The sequence below is a fragment of the Geotrypetes seraphini genome, chromosome 2, assembly GCF_902459505.1.
Source record: "Geotrypetes seraphini chromosome 2, aGeoSer1.1, whole genome shotgun sequence".
Lineage (NCBI taxonomy): Eukaryota > Metazoa > Chordata > Amphibia > Gymnophiona > Dermophiidae > Geotrypetes > Geotrypetes seraphini.
In genome coordinates this window covers 154,038,029-154,053,708 of record NC_047085.1, presented here as the reverse complement: position 1 = coordinate 154,053,708, position 15,680 = coordinate 154,038,029, and the positions used below count along the sequence as shown (strand labels likewise).

Sequence of the window (15,680 nt, the reverse complement as noted above, 5' to 3'; positions counted from 1 at the left end):
ACTGCACTTTTTAATCTGTATTAAAATGATACTGATTCTGCTTTAAGATCCAATTATCTTCTATATTTGTACTTACTGACTTTATTGTAAACCGAATCAAGCTCTAGATATATAGAGATGATCCAGTATATAAACCTAAAGATAAGATTACATTAGTTATAGTACTGAGACAGTTGTAGGGACAAAGTTGGAAAAAAATAAAATCATATTCTGCAGAAGGAAAAAGTATGTTAGTTATGCAGTTCAACCTCTCAAGTGATTTTAATCTATTTAGATCATAAGATATAAATGTAGTTGCTAGATCATATTGGAATTATGGGGAGGTGGCACCGGTTTAAGGGTTTTCTAACTAGAACTTATAAAGTTAAAATGCATTCTGATGTTTCAGATAGTTGGTATATTACATACATGGTTCCTCAATGTTCCTCGCTGTCGCCTACACTTTTCAATGTATTTATTCATCTATTAGGTTTTACATTGTAAAAAGCTAATTTTTTGCACATTTATATGTAGACGATATCATGGTTTTGCTTCTTATTCCAGCTAGTATAGAAGAAGCAATGGGCGATATTGTTAACCGTATAAGTACAATAGATCAATGGATGGAAGAATTCCAAATGAAACTAAATAGAGATAAAACAAAATTTATAATAGTCGATCCACCAAATATGTTATATCAATATAAATCATTGTCCATAAATAATATTGATTTTACTATTTCATTATTCAAATTCTAGGTGTTAATACACTGTAGATAGAAATCTATCTTTGGCACCTCATATTAATTTAGGGCTCATTTTACAAAGCTACGGTAGAGATTTTTACCGCAGGCCACCAAGGTAAATGCTCCAATGCTCATGAATTCTATAAGCATAGGAGCATTTACCTTGCTGGCCCACAGTAGAAACCTCAACCACAGTTTTGTAAAAGCCAGAGTTAGTGATAAAATGTCATTTAGTCTATTTTGGAGAATTAGAAATTTTTGGGTGAACATCTCTTTCGCTTGTTGGTACAATCTTTATTCTCGGCATTGATAGACTATTTGTAACATCATTTATTTGGATTGCTCAAAATCATTACTTTGTAGATTGCAAACATTACAAAACACAGCAATCAGATTGATTTTTGGGCTAAGAAAGGGAGATAGAATTTAACCATACCTGATGATATCGCATTAGCTTCCAGTAAACACCAGAATATGGTTTAGGTTTTTTTTTGTTGTTTTAAATTTATTATGGAGAAGCACCAAACTATAAGACCTCTTTATCATGTTTTTTGGGGTTGGGAAGCATCGATATGATCTAAGGATAAAATCCCCATTCCAGTTTCCAGATGTGAAAGGAAAGAAACATGCCAGGCTATATACTGCAACTTTTGCCTATCAAGCTGCTTAATCCTGGAAAAATGTGACAGTTCATATTACTTCTTTGACTTATAATAAAAGTTTTAGAAGGGTAATGAAGTCATATCTTTTTAGTAAATACGTGCTAAAGGTAAATTAAATTGAGATTCTTTTACAGTATTTTACTTATTTTAATTGTTATTCTGGATCTCTACTCAATATAAAACAATAATTCTAATTGTTGTAATTGCACAGACATGATTAGTAGTAGTAGTAGCTTTAAGAGAGTGCAACACCAATGAACTATCTACGTGTGAAGACAATCTTTTCAGCCACTTTTGAAAGTAAACGTAATCTGGAAACAAGATGGCATTAAAATCAAGAAGCCTTCTTCAAAATAAGTCAAACCAATGCTCGCTTTCAAGCTATAGGAACTTAACCAAGGGTAAGGCTTTGCAATATAGCTGAATGGGCAAAAGGTAAAAGTCCATACTAGGGGAGTTTAATTCAGTGAGAGAAAATCAGATCAAATAAGCAAGTTTTCAAGCATAGGGTAAATAATAGTAAAGTTAATTGTGAGAAGAATGAACAGAGAAGACATCACAGCTCACAACGAGACATAGTGGGCATCAAACCCAGCTCCCCAGGTTCTCAACCCATTGCACTAACAATTAATTTAGTGATTGCATGATTCCTTAATACAGTATGTATATTTTTTTTGTGAAAGTAATTTGGGATATGGTATATTAGGCTGGGGCAGTTCCAGCTGTAATCCTACTTAAACTTTATTTCTTATATATGCTTTTTAATTCATTATAGTTCATTTTTCTTTGCCAAGATTGTTCTCGATTTGCATATATAAAATCCATTTGAAAAAAAAAGGAATTAGGACAACTGACTTTCAGCTTCTCCAAAAATTGATTCAAATTGATAATGAAGGTTCCTAAAGATAGCAAAAAAGCCAAACAAGCCATTAACAACCACTTCCTGGATTAAGAATCTTTTATACCAGGCCTAAGACCATGCCCCATCTCAAGCCTTTGCAAAGCTCTGCCTCTATCTCTCAGAATGTCTAAAAGCAATTCCCCATTTACAACCTAAGGACTTTACTCAAAGAAAGGCTTTCGCAAAATCTTCTATTCTTCCAACCGGATTCGCTGCAGACACCAAGCGACACGCATTCCCCTGCTCTCACACGCTCAGCACCCCCTCTTCGCAGCATTTGAGCTCCGAGGACCCCACCCCCGCGAGCTGACATCTCTCCCTCTCTCTCCCACTTTCTTTCCCATGCAGCCATCACGCCCCTGCCCTGCCTGCGGTCCAGCATCTCGCCCTTAGTCTCCAACCCTCTATCCTACCTTGAGAGCTGTCTCTAAGGCAGTTGTCGCTCTTGGCGGCGGAGGCAATTAATACAGACTACCTGCCGAGACCCCGGAGATGCCCCGATACCGCATCATCCCGCCCCGCCGGAAACAGGAAGTGGCGTCAGAGGGGGGCGGAAGACGTTGCGTCAAGGGGAGGGAGGGAAGCACTGGTTCAGGGCTGGTAAACCTGGATGAACTGCTTAGTGGTGCTGCGGTCGACTTCAAGGGTCAATCTGGGGCTTGGAGAGAAATACTAGCTGGGGAGGGAACGAGAGGAGAGATGATGGGCCGGGGCTGAGGTAGAAGTTACTACCGCTATTAATTATTTCTAGAGCGCTACCAGACGCACGCAGCGCTGCACAGTCACAAAGAGCAAGAAAACAGTCCCTGCTCCAAAGAGTTTACATTCTAAACCAGTGGTTCCCAACCCTGTCCTGGAGGACCACCAGCCAGTCAGGTTTTCAGGCTAGCCCTAATGAATATGCATGAGGCATATTTACTTGCCTGTCACCTCCATTATATGCAAATCATTCTCATGCATATTCATTTGGGCTAGCCTGAAAACCTGACTGGCTAGTGGTGGTCCAGGACAGGGTTGGAAACCACAGATCTAAACAGGCAAGACAGACAAGCAAGATGTCATGGATACAGTTAAGGGGGGAACGGTTAATCAGCTGGCTGGGTTGGAGGGTAGAGGAGTAGGGTTAAGGATTGAAAGCTATATAAAAAAGGTGGGTTTTCAGTCTGCTTTTAAACATGGGAAGGGGATTGACGGACAAACTCAGGTAATTTATTCCTGGCATAGGGGGCATCTAGATGAAAGGAACAAAGTCTGGAATTGGCAGTGGAGGAGAAGGGTAAAGCTAAGAGCGGCTTATCTGAGGAACAGGGTTCTCTGGGAGCTGTATAAGAAGAGAGAAGTGAGGAGAGATATTGAGGGTCATCAGAATAAACACACTGCTGAGTGTTTGCTTCTGGTTTGCTTATTAGCACTCTTGGGAATGTTGATTTATTGGGCCAGCTTCGACCTCATTGACGTCCCCGTTTGGGATAGGCCAGGAGCTGCCTGAGGAAGGGAGAAAGCTGGAATTTGAAATCCCTAAGAGAGCTCCCATCGCCAACCACAATTCACCATAAACCAATTTGGAGCACAGCTCAGTTAACATTAAGAATTGAATACAGTACTCCCCCCAAATTTGCCTGTCAAGAGGCAGGAGAGGGCAGGTGGAGCGCTGGCGGGTGAAGAAAATCACTCCCAGTCTGTTCTGACCACCTCTTCCTGTAGTAAAGTCAGGCTACACCAATCAGGAGCTGCTTTGACACGCAGCTCCTGATTGGTGTAGCCTGACTTTACTACAGGAAGAGGCGGTTGGAGCAGATCGACCGTGATTGAGCGAGTCCACGATTCGCGGGGGGGAACACTGTATTTGAAAAGAACAGAACAAAAGAAATCTAATTTGGAAACAGTAGAATAATTAATTTCCAAAATGTTTGGCGAACAAGATTGTCTTCAGAGCCTTCCTGAAAGATAAGAAGGGACCTAAGCTTCTTAGCGAGAGTGGCAAGTTATTCCAAAGCTCGGTTAGATGGGGGGGAAAGTAAAAGACTGATCCGCTCAGGACTACTTTATAAACTGTCTATTTGTGATACAGACAATCTGAAGAGAGGAACAGGATAAGCTGCAGCAGCACGGAGAGCAGGGAAACCAAGAGAGGGGAGTAAGCTAGATAATGGCATTATTATCCAGGAAGAAGGGAGAGAGTCATGCTGGAGAAAGAGAAGTGGGAGCAGAGGAAGAAGAAAGATGTGGATAATGGGGAGGGGAAAGGGAAGAGAGATATTTTGTCTGTGTTCTCCTCCTCTGCCAACTCCAGACTCTGTCCCTTCTATGCCTGAAGCAAACTGCCTGAATCCCTACAGCGGGCTATGTCTCTGGCAGTGTTCAAAAATCCAAGTTAAAAGCCCACCTCCGATTCTGCTTTCAGCTCCTAGCTGCTCTGATCTTGGGTTCTGCATCCCAAACCCTATATGTCATATCTTTCTGTCCAAGAAATGAAGGGACCGTCTATTAAATGTCAAAATGTATAGCACTGCCTAAGCCTTTCATCACTCTAGTATAAGTGATAAAATAGTAGTAGTACCGTGTTTCCCTGAAAATAAGACCTACCCTGAAAATAAGCCCTAGCATGATTTTTAAAGATGCTCCTAATATAAGCCCTATCCCAAAAATAAGCCCTAGTTATGATTGACTCCCGAAGCCACCCAACCCTCCCTGACACTTAGTGCTGCCCAATTTTCCAATTATCTCTCCTTTCCTCTCCTCCACCCCAATTCTTCCTCTTTCCTTTCTCTCCCCCCATGTGCAACATCTTTCCTTGCCTCTCAACCATCCCCTTGTGCAGCAACTCCAGGGCCTCCAAAAACAGCAGCAGCACTCTGAATGGGCAGCTTCACAGCCTTCTCCACTGGAGCCGGACCTTCCCTCTGCAGCATCTTTCTATCTCTCTGTGCAGCGGAACCCCACCGACCGACAGTGAGCCTTGACATACATACCTCCATTCTGAAGCCTTTAAAACAGCAGTGGCGGCAGTGCTCTGAACGGGCTGCCTCACGGCCTTCCCCCTGACGTGTCACTGATGATGTCAAGGGGATGGGCGATAGGCAAGGAAAGATGCTGCGCATGGGGGGGGAGAGAGAAAGGAAAGAGGAAGAATTGGGGTAGAGGAGAGATGATTGTTGTACATGAAAAAAATAAGACATTGCCCAAAAATAAACCCTAGTGCATTTTTTGGAGCACAAATTAATATAGTCATGTGAAAAAATTAGGACACCCCATGAAAAATTCAGTTCTTGCTTAAGAAATGTTCACAGCTGGTTTTTATTTATCTCTGGAAAAGAAAGTGATATAATTGCAGGTAAATAACAAATATTTTCCTTGATTTACTCATGAAACAAAAGATATCCACAAAAATGTGTATTCTGAGGAATAAACTAGGACACCCTAAAAGCTAGTGTTACCCCCTTTGGCTGAAATAACTGCAGTGCGACGCTTCTTGTAGCCATCTACCAGTCTCTGACATCGGTCCGAGGAAAGTTTGGCCCACTCTTCAATGCACAATTCTTTCAGCTGTGAGAGGTTTGAGGGGTTTCTTGCATATACAGTCCATTTCAAATCATCCCATAGCATCTCAATGGGATTAAGATCAGGGATTTGACTCTGCCACTCCAGGACTCTCCATTTCTTAGTTTTCAGCCAGTCCTTGGTGTATTTACTGGTATGTTTTGGGTCATCATGTTACAGGGTCCACTTCTGCTAAAGCTTTACTTTTCTTACAGATGGTCTCACATGTTCTTCAAGCACACGGTAGAATTCATGGTGGATTCTATGATGGTGAGCTAGGAAACAGTTTCTACTACCATGTTTCATCTTTTGTATGTGAAGCATGTTGTGAAAATTGCTCTTATGAAATTGTAAAGATAAATCAGTGGCATAACCAGACACCCAATTTTAGGTGGGCCTGAGCACAAAATGAGTGAGCAGAAGTGCCCTGCCCAGCATCTCTCACACCCCCCTGGAGATGAAGCTGTTCTCCCTGCATATAGATTTTAGCCCAGATTCTGTAACTGGCACCGTTGTCAGTGGCTGCCCTAAAAGTTGCCGATTGCATGTCAATTACACAACAGCACCATGTATAGAATTGTGCCTCCGGCAAAGGTAGGCACCAGAAACGAAAAGGTTCAAAGAAGCAGGTACAAGTGGATCGATTTTCACTCCATTAAAAATTACAAAGGCTAGGGGACACTCAAGTTACAGGGAAAAACTTTTAAAACTAATAGGAGGAAATATTTTTTTTCACTCAGAGAAGATTTAAGCTCTGGAACACATTGCCAAAGGTTGTGGTAAGAGCAAATAGCATAGCTGGTTTTAAGAAAGGTTTGGACAATTTCCTGGAGAAAAAGTCTATGTTATTGAGAAAGACATGGCAGAAGGCACTGCTTGCCTTGGATTGTAGCATGGAACGTTGCTACTTTTGGGTTTTGGCCAGGTACTAGGGGCCTGGATTGGCTACTGGGCTTGATGGACCTTTGGTATGACCCAGTAAAGCTATTCTTATGTTTAATGTTTTTATAAACTGTGTACTGTATAGGATCCAAGTTACAACAAGAATGGTTTAAAAAAGGGAACTCCTTCTTAACCTGGGGACTGCCTGTACATAGAAATAAAGGCTAATACATAGAAAAAAAACAAATGACCCCCCCCCATGCGATTCCATTTTATTGGACTTATATATTTTGATTAGCTTTAGGGAAATAAACACCTTCAGGTTAGTCTTATGATAGAGGCTCCAAAATAAGCGACAGAAGTCAGACAACTACAATGGCAGGCATTATTGGGGTACTCAATTGTAGAAGTTAAGTCACTGTTAACATTCTGGTGTGGATAAAGAAATGTTCATAATTTATAACATAACTCACAGCTAAAAGAGTTGCAGCCATTTTAAAGGTGTCTAATTGAGCCTTTAAACTGGCCTCTAAAATGGGATTAAAGAAGCGCTATTTAAAGCTCTGAAAATCACCTACACTAGAGAATGACACAGTGAGTGTTACCCGCTGAAACGGGGACAAAAAAGAAAAGGTTGCCGCGGGGACAGGGAGATGGCCATTCACTGCCCCGTGGAGCGGTGAATGGTTTTGTCTTCATAGTTAGCTGAAGATCACGCGGTCCAACAGCCCCCTCCCTCCCTCCCTCCGCAGACTTAATTTTCATCTTAATAAGCCTCCAGAGCCTTGAAGTTGCATGTGCTGCTGGAAAGTCCTCCGCTGACAACTTCCTGTTTCCGGTTGTGTCAAAGGAAGACTTTCCAGCAGTGCACGCAACTTCAATGCTCCGGCAGCTTGTTTAGATGAAAATTAAAGTAAGTCAGCAAAGGTAAGGGGAAGGCAGGGAGCTGCTGGACTGCGGCGGGAGGGAGGGGGCTGCTGGGCAAAGGGGGTTGGAGAGGAACAGACGCTGTACACTTTGGTGCTGTGCTCTGGTGGATCTTGCAGGTCTCCTTATAATTCTTTCTCTGTTGCCTGGTAGTTTTTTTTCCTAAATTATTCCCAGCCTGCTTCCATCTTTATCCTTACCATTTATATATTTTCCCAGATTCTAGTCCTGTCACAGCTTGTCTTACTTCCTTGTTTGTCATCCTGCTTTCTCCAGCCTATTTTCCACATTCTGTCTTCTTTTCTATATTATTTCCTTTTCTATCCCCTACCGCCATCTGTATTTCTATTTTTGACTTCTCCTGCCATTCCTTGGTTTCTGAGCCCATCAGTGTGAGTTTGAGCCACACTGTGCTTTTGTAGTACTGCTGGCTGATTGCTACCAGCATCATGACAATAGTTCAAAACTGTCAGCAGGAAGGAAACAAAAGGTGAATGAGGCAAACAAGAGGGCATGGTAAAATAAAATTTAGTGATGCCTGGTAGGCAAACAAGAGGGAACAATAGCTACTGTACAGAAGAGGGGAGATGATTGTTGGGAAGAGGAATAGGAAACATATTAGTAGACTGGTGAAGAGAAGGAGAGAACAGTGGCATAGAGTTGGGGAAAGTATGACATTTTTTATGTTCTTATAAGTGACAGATTATGAAAGAGAAACTGATAGGCACTGAGCATTATGTGAGTATAAAGGAGCAGGATAGGTAGAATAGAGGAAGGCGTCAAAGCAGAAGCTGCTTAGGAGGTGTGGAAGGTGCTATGCTGGCGACTAGTGAGAGCCATGCTAGGAACCAGTGGGATAAGACATTATATTGAGTAACTATGTGCAAATAGAAAGAAGATTATGTCTGCTGCCTCTCAATATCTCACCTCACTTCTCTCCTTATACTAATCTAATCCTTAGGTTTGTATACCGCATCATCTCCACATTCGTAGAGCTCGGCGCGGTTTACATTAGAAGAAATAGGAACTACAACAGAGGGTTAGAGATAGAAGTGTGAAGAAAATGTAGAGGACTTGGGATGCCAAGATATAAGAGTATCCTTGATTCCTAAGTTGGAGGGAGACTTACATATTTGAGAAAAGCCAGGTTTTCAGATGTTTGCACCTCCCAGAGAACTCCGTTCCTCAGATAAGTCACTCTTAACGTTACCCTTTTCCTCCATTGTCAATTCCAGACTTCATTCCTTTCATCTAGATGCCCCCTATGCCTACCCCTTCCCTTGTTTAAAAGCAGACTGAAATCCCATTTTTTATATAGCTTTCAATCCTTAACCCTACTCCTCTGCCCTCCAACCTAGCCAGCTGATTAACCGTTCCCCTTAACTGTATCCATGACATCCTGTTTGTCTATCTTGCCTGTTTAGATCACACATGTCAAACACGCAGCCCGCCTGGCCATGTTAAGCAGCTCACGGTGACTGTGCGCCTGACCGTGCAGCAGCCCCGGTCCAGAAAAAGTTTACGTGCTTGCCTGTTGCAAGCTGGACGTGGGGAGACCAATACCAGCTCTAGAAGGTATAGAAGATGAAAACGTGAGGACAACTGAAAACAACCACAGCGACTGAAATCGTCACTGCTCGGAAGCCCTAAGCAAGGAAGGATGCCGTATTTGAGCTCCTCCACGAACCCTTGAGAAAGCCTTTTGGGCGAAACAGGTCCCATCGGGGCATGCTAGAGACACTGCATTAAAACGATAAGTAAAAAGAATTTATGCTGTCAACTAGTTTTTATTTCTGAATTTACAATACAGAAGTAATTTGACAAATTACACCACATAAGGAGGCAATGTAAAGTGCTACAGTTACTGGATGCTTTGACATTGACAACTTTGAAGGCTCTGTTGCCATCCTGGTGTTGAATCCGAGCAGTGAGGATACCAATACCAGCTCCCCATTGGCTGCCTCATGGGGGCTTGTCGGGTACATCATTGCTCTATGCTAATTCCATTGGTTGGGTTGGTTATAAGGAGAAGGAGGCGGGAGCAATAGGCTTAATTTTGAGAAACGTTAGATCTACAAGTGCTGATTGAGGAACTTTCTGTGAGTGAGGGGGGAGAGAGAGTGAGCGCCGCTACCTAGCGACCGTGTGCATCACATTATGCAACGCTATACTAAGTCCTGGGAGATCACTGCCTACAGAGCATAGCACCAACTGCCCTGCGTGGGCAAACTGCTAGGGGATGGGGGCATCCAGGGTTCCTGCAGGAGCTGGTGGTGGACGGGAGTCAGAAGCTGCAATGCGGGGCCGGGGCAGACTGCTCTAGGCAAATCAAACAGCTTTAGCCCAGGAAGCATAACTTTTTTTCCAAAAGGCACATTAGGTCCAGAGACAAGGAGACGTGGGAGATACTGCACACCTTAGGGTTGGAGGTAAGCCGGGAGGGGAAGTAGTAGTGTAGCATCACTTCTGAATTTAAAGTGGCTCGGTGTAACTATATAGGGGCTGGGGGGTGTTTCAGACTGAGGGACAATTTTTTAAGGGAATTTCTACTTTAGTTTCTACAAAACTTGTTCTCTGAACTAAATGGTCTTTCTGTCCGGTTTCTGTGTCTGGAGAGTGTGACTGAAGTCTAAAAAATACTGTGAGAGAGAATGTTTCACAGTAAGATTAACAGCGGTATCAACAGTAGGTAGGATAAGCTGGAGTTAAAAATACTGTATACAGTTAAATAAAGAATGATTATTTGAATAAAGTTGGGATTAATTATAGCAACATCTATGGCATGTGATATTGTGTCTCAGTGTGAAGAAGTATCTATACTTCTACTAAAACTAAGTATCTTAATAAAAATTTTGGCCCACGACTTTAGATTTTGGCACTTTATGCGATTGAGTTTGACACCCCTGATTTAGATTGTAAGCTCTTTCAAGCAGGGACTGTTTTCTTACTCTTTGTGACTATGTACAGCCCTGCGTGCGTCTGGTAGCACTATAACAATTAATAGTAGTAGTAGGAATATATGTGGGGACGGGGACTGAGCTCATGGAGATGGGGGACAAATTTTTTCCTCATGTCATTCTCTAACCTATACCTTTTGTTTCTTTGGGGCAGTTTATTGCATTCTTTTGGTGATTATTTATTAAAAGAAGAAAGGCCATATACACAGTGTGTGAGAAAAAAGGGACCACTAACATATCGTAGTTTCATAATACTTTGAAATTGTTTAAACATTTAATATGACCTTTGAAAATAAGAACAATAAACCATTACGCTGGTCTAATGCATAATTTGTGTTCAAAGTGTCCTCCTTCAACCTTGACACAATCAGAAAGTCTGACGGCACTGACCTGTTAGCTCAATGAATTCTGGGGGTTCATTAAGAGCTCAACTGGGTTTTTTTTTTTTGCAAGCTTAATATGCTTGAGCTTTATCCTATTGAAAAATAAAATTACACAGAAATGTCTTGAATTTCAGGCAGCACTTTCTGCTGCAGTAAGATTTTTTGGGTTATTTGGAAAAAATGTTGGAAATCCCATTTTTTCCAGAGACAGTGAGTAGTAATTACATTATGTCTCTGGTATTTTTAGGAATAGCTAATGCATACCACCACTTCTACTTAAGCAAAATTCCTTTAATATGGACTCCGCACTTTTTTTTTATTTTTTACCAGGAGGCCAAGTCTCCCACACTTTTCATACAGCATACTGCCCAAGTCCATGGATTTATCTATTATGTCTGGCTCCTTCCTTTATATCTCCACTACTTAAAGAGCCCCCAAATATTTAGAAAAAGTCCTACCCTGTTGCCCCATAAGAATAATAAGTTTACACAACACATATATGTAATCTAGTTTGTTATGCACTTAAGCTTGGATTCTGTATAGGACAGGACACCTGGTCTCAGAAGCCGATGGGCATCCTATATAGAATCGGGCCTAAGGCCCCCTAAAATAAACCCGATTCTGTAACTGACACTGGTTAGACAATCGGGTTATTGTAGTCAAGGCCACTATACTTACCGCGGCAGGGAGATCACTTGCCATGATACATATAGCGGCCACGTCAACTTACAATGTAGGCAGGCATTTTGCTGGCCTACATTGTAAGCGTCTCCCACTCTACTAAGGAGACGGGTACAGCCACCTAGGTCTGCCTAAGGTGACTTTTGGGGCAAACCAACCACACCCATGGCTAGCCTTAGGTGGGCATGTGGGGCTCCTGGAGGCACCTCCAATGTAGGCGGTCTGCCTGGGGAGCATTTTTTTATTTTTTTTAAATGTGTCCCCCAATTGGCTGGTTAGACAGCTGTAGGATGCCTACAGCTTCCTACAATTGGGACACAGTTTACAGAATCCGGGCCTTAGTATTATGATGGCTTGATTTGTTTCCAGCTATAGCCATAAATTTTCTGGGACTCCATTCAGAGTGCAGAGATTTTACCACTAAATAGTACCTATTACATTTGCTTCTCAAACCTCAGCTTCATTTATCTATCTATATCAGGGGTCTCAAAGTCCCTCCTTGAGGGCCGCAATCCAGTCGGGTTTTCAGGATTTCCCCAATGAATATGCATGAGATCTATGTGCATGCACTGCTTTCAGTGCATATTAATTGGGGAAATCCTGAAAACCCGACTGGATTGCGGCCCTCAAGGAGGGACTTTGAGATCCCTGATCTATATTAATTATCCCAAGAAACATCTGAGCCTTGGGCACACCCACCAGATGTGTTAGACGGTGCCATTTTGCTCACATCCTCACCAGAATAATCCAGAAAAGCCAATGTAATATTTTTTTTAGTCATTGGGGTATTCAGTACCCCTGCTATAAAACCTTATATCCATTCTTCATTAAATTATTTGCTATAAAACACTTAAAACAGCCTCAATACTTTTTTAAAGAATAGACAATATGTAGTATTAAAGGATGGATCTTATTTATCATATTGGATTCCCCCTTGTAGTATTCCCCAGGGGTCACCTATCTCTCTCTCCTTTACAATCTATACATGAGTTCTCTGGGTCAAATATTTTTGAACGTAGGAGAAAAACATTTTTTCATATGCCGACAATATTTTCTTGCTGGTTCCAGTCTGTACCGAGTTTGAATATACTAGAAAAATGATCTCTAATGAAATTCAAAAAATTAGGGTTTGGGCTTCTTTGGTTTGCTTAGCATTAAATGCTGATAAAAACCAAAATTCTCTGGTGCAGTGTAAAACCTGATCATATCCTTAATTCATTTACAAGTTGGATGGATGGTTAAAAGACTCTTCATTATCCATGGAACCACAAGCACATAAATAGGTTTGTAAAATGTTTTTAAAATATTTGCACTTACTGCATTCTTATTTCTTTCAAGATCATTGCAAAATTATCCCATTATTAATTTTGTTGGTTAGATAATGGAAATGTTTTGAATTTGGGAACTACAGCTAAACTGATTGAAGATCCAGTTACTTCAGAATACAGCTGCAAGAATGATTTTTGGGAAATCAAAGTTTGATTCAGAAAAATGTTAAAAACTTTAGCTCTTTGAAACCTGCCATTAAAAATTGTCTATTGAGGTTAGTTGTTATGACTATATTCTTTTTGTACTCTGTCTTGAACCTATACTTGTGATTTGGTGGCCAATAAGTTCTACATAACACTTATTGTACCCCACTGTCTGTTTCTAGTGAACAATGCAGCAATTTCCAATTTTTCCTTATAGTTTTTAATGGCATCATATTGTTCAAGTAACACTCATCCTGCGCTATTCAACCTCTCACCACTTTCTCAAGGGCAACTTCTTTATTAACAACTCTCAGTGCCTTGTAATAAAGGAAATTCTTAATTTGCACTTAAGGGGGAATTCATCAGAGGGCGCTAAGCAAGTTAGTGTGCGCTAAACGCTAAAGACACCCATTATATCCCTATGGGCATCTTTAGGGCGCGCTGTGCTTAGCTCCCTTTGATGAACTATTCCTTTAATGAAAATAATCCTTAGACACTACTCTTTAATCCTCAAAGTTTGTAAGATTCACAACCCTGCCTGAGCTGACCCAGAGTTAACAGGCTCTTTTAGCCCACTCTGTAAATAAAATCCTGTTTCCCCCCCTAAAAAAAGCCTGGTACAAGCTGGATTGGTGTAGTTAAGAAGTACCTCATTATCACTAATAAAAAAAACCTAAGTGCACATGCGCACTCCTACCTGCGTGATCCATGCTCTGTAACTCCATGGCTTTGCATGCACAGTAGAAGGAGTCAGTGGTTGTTTCTTCTGCGCATGCGGAGGCACCTTGAAGCAGGGATGCACGGAGGCGACTCCCCCGCTCCTGTCCTCACTCTGTCTAACAGCGGTGTCAAACTCGCAGTGCCCCAGGTAGTGTTCCGCGGCCCACGGTCTGGCCGATCCCTTATCCTCACCAAAGTTATTTTTAAGTTCAAAGCCGCTGCCGCTCCTCTCATGAGCCGCACCTGCATCGGAAGCCTCTCTGACGTCGCGTCAGAGAGAAGGCTTCCGACGCAGGCACGAATCGTTAGAGGAACCGCCGCGGCAGCTTTAAACTCAAAAATAACTTTGGCAAGGGTAAGGGAGCTGGCCAGAAATGCTGCTGCATAGGGAAGGAAGGAGACGTACATAGATGGATCAGAAACTGGTTGGCGGGTAGGAGTGAAGGGCCTCTACTCGGACTGGAGGAGGGTCACGAGTGGTACCGCAGGGCTCGGTGCTCGGGCCGCTGCTATTTAATATATTCATAAATGATCTAGAAACAGGGAGGAAGTGTGAGATAATAAAATTTGTGGACGACACCAAACTATTTAGTGGAGCTCAGACTAAAGAGGACTGTGAAGAATTGCAAAGAGATTTGAACAAACTAGGGGAATGGGTGACGAGATGGCAGATGAAGTTCAACGTTGAGAAATGTAAAGTATTACATGTGGGAAACAGAAACCCGAGGTACAACTATACGATGGAAGGGATGTTATTAAATGAGAGTACCCAAGAAAGGGACTTGGGGGTAATGGTGGACATGACAATGAAGCCGACGGCACAGTGCCCAGCAGCCGCTAAGAAGGCAAACAGAATGCTAGGCATAATCAAGAAGGGTATTACAACCAGAATGAAAGAAGTTATCCTGCCATTGTATCGGGCAATGGTGCGTCCGCATCTGGAGTACTGCGTCCAATATTGGTCACCGTACCTTAACAAGGACATGGCGTTACTCGAGAGGGTTCAGAGGAGAACGACGCGTCTGATAAAGGGGATGGAAAACCTTTCATACGTTGAGATTTGAGAAACTGGGTCTCTTTTCTCTGGAGAAGAGGAGACTTAGAGGGGATATGATAGACACTTGCAAGATCTTGAAGGGCATAGAGAGAGTAGAGAGAAAGAAAGACACAGACATATTCTAGCACCCATTAATGTAACGGGCTTAAACAGTAGTCCATTAATAAATCTTAAGTTTAGGGCATTCCATATCTCAGATGTTGTCCCAAGTGTATGGGCTAACATCATGCAACTCCAGATTCACCACTTTATATGATAAGTATGGAATTGCCCAAAGTGACAAATCCCAATAGGGGGGCAGGAAAAAGAAGGGCTGCAAGTAAAAATTAAAACCGTGGAGGTCCACAGAAACTGGGAGCCCCTGTTCTATGAGCACTAAATATGGATCATTAGTGTGTTATGAACTTTCTCTGTGCTCTCTCAAACTGCTCTAATACGTGTATTAAACACCGAGAGTTTTTAAGGCTTGGGAGTGACTGATTAAAACCTTACCACATACATACACATTTGCAGGAATTCGGTTCCGTATGTATGGTTCATGGATTTCATAAAGAAGAATTTACTTCCCAAGCATTCTTTCCCAAGACCTCAAAAGAATGATGAAAATGCACTTTATTTTTAGTTGAAGAATTTCCTATTTCATACCATAGGCAAAAAAAATATTGAAACACCATTTTTCTTTTGATTGGTTGCAGGGGAGTATAAGTGAGCGGAATATCCCTTTAGTTGAAATTTCGTGGCGGCAGCGGGTGGGAGGTGGGTTTCTTGTAGGAA

At 42.0% G+C, this 15,680-nt stretch overlaps 1 protein-coding gene across 3 annotated transcripts in view; it reads right to left on the bottom strand.

Annotated features, from left to right (window-relative positions):
• Positions 1-2,907, bottom strand: part of RALBP1 (ralA binding protein 1) — a 112,433-nt gene extending 109,526 nt beyond the window's left edge. Inside the window, exon 1 of one of the 3 annotated variants that reach the window (XM_033934061.1) lies at positions 2,763-2,907. The gene's annotated coding sequence lies outside the window, so the exon portion shown is untranslated. Of the gene's footprint in view, positions 1-2,452; positions 2,569-2,700 lie in introns of those variants that run through there. The other 2 variants (XM_033934060.1, XM_033934062.1) reach the window with 2 other exon arrangements.
• Positions 2,908-15,680: the final 12,773 nt, after the last annotated feature.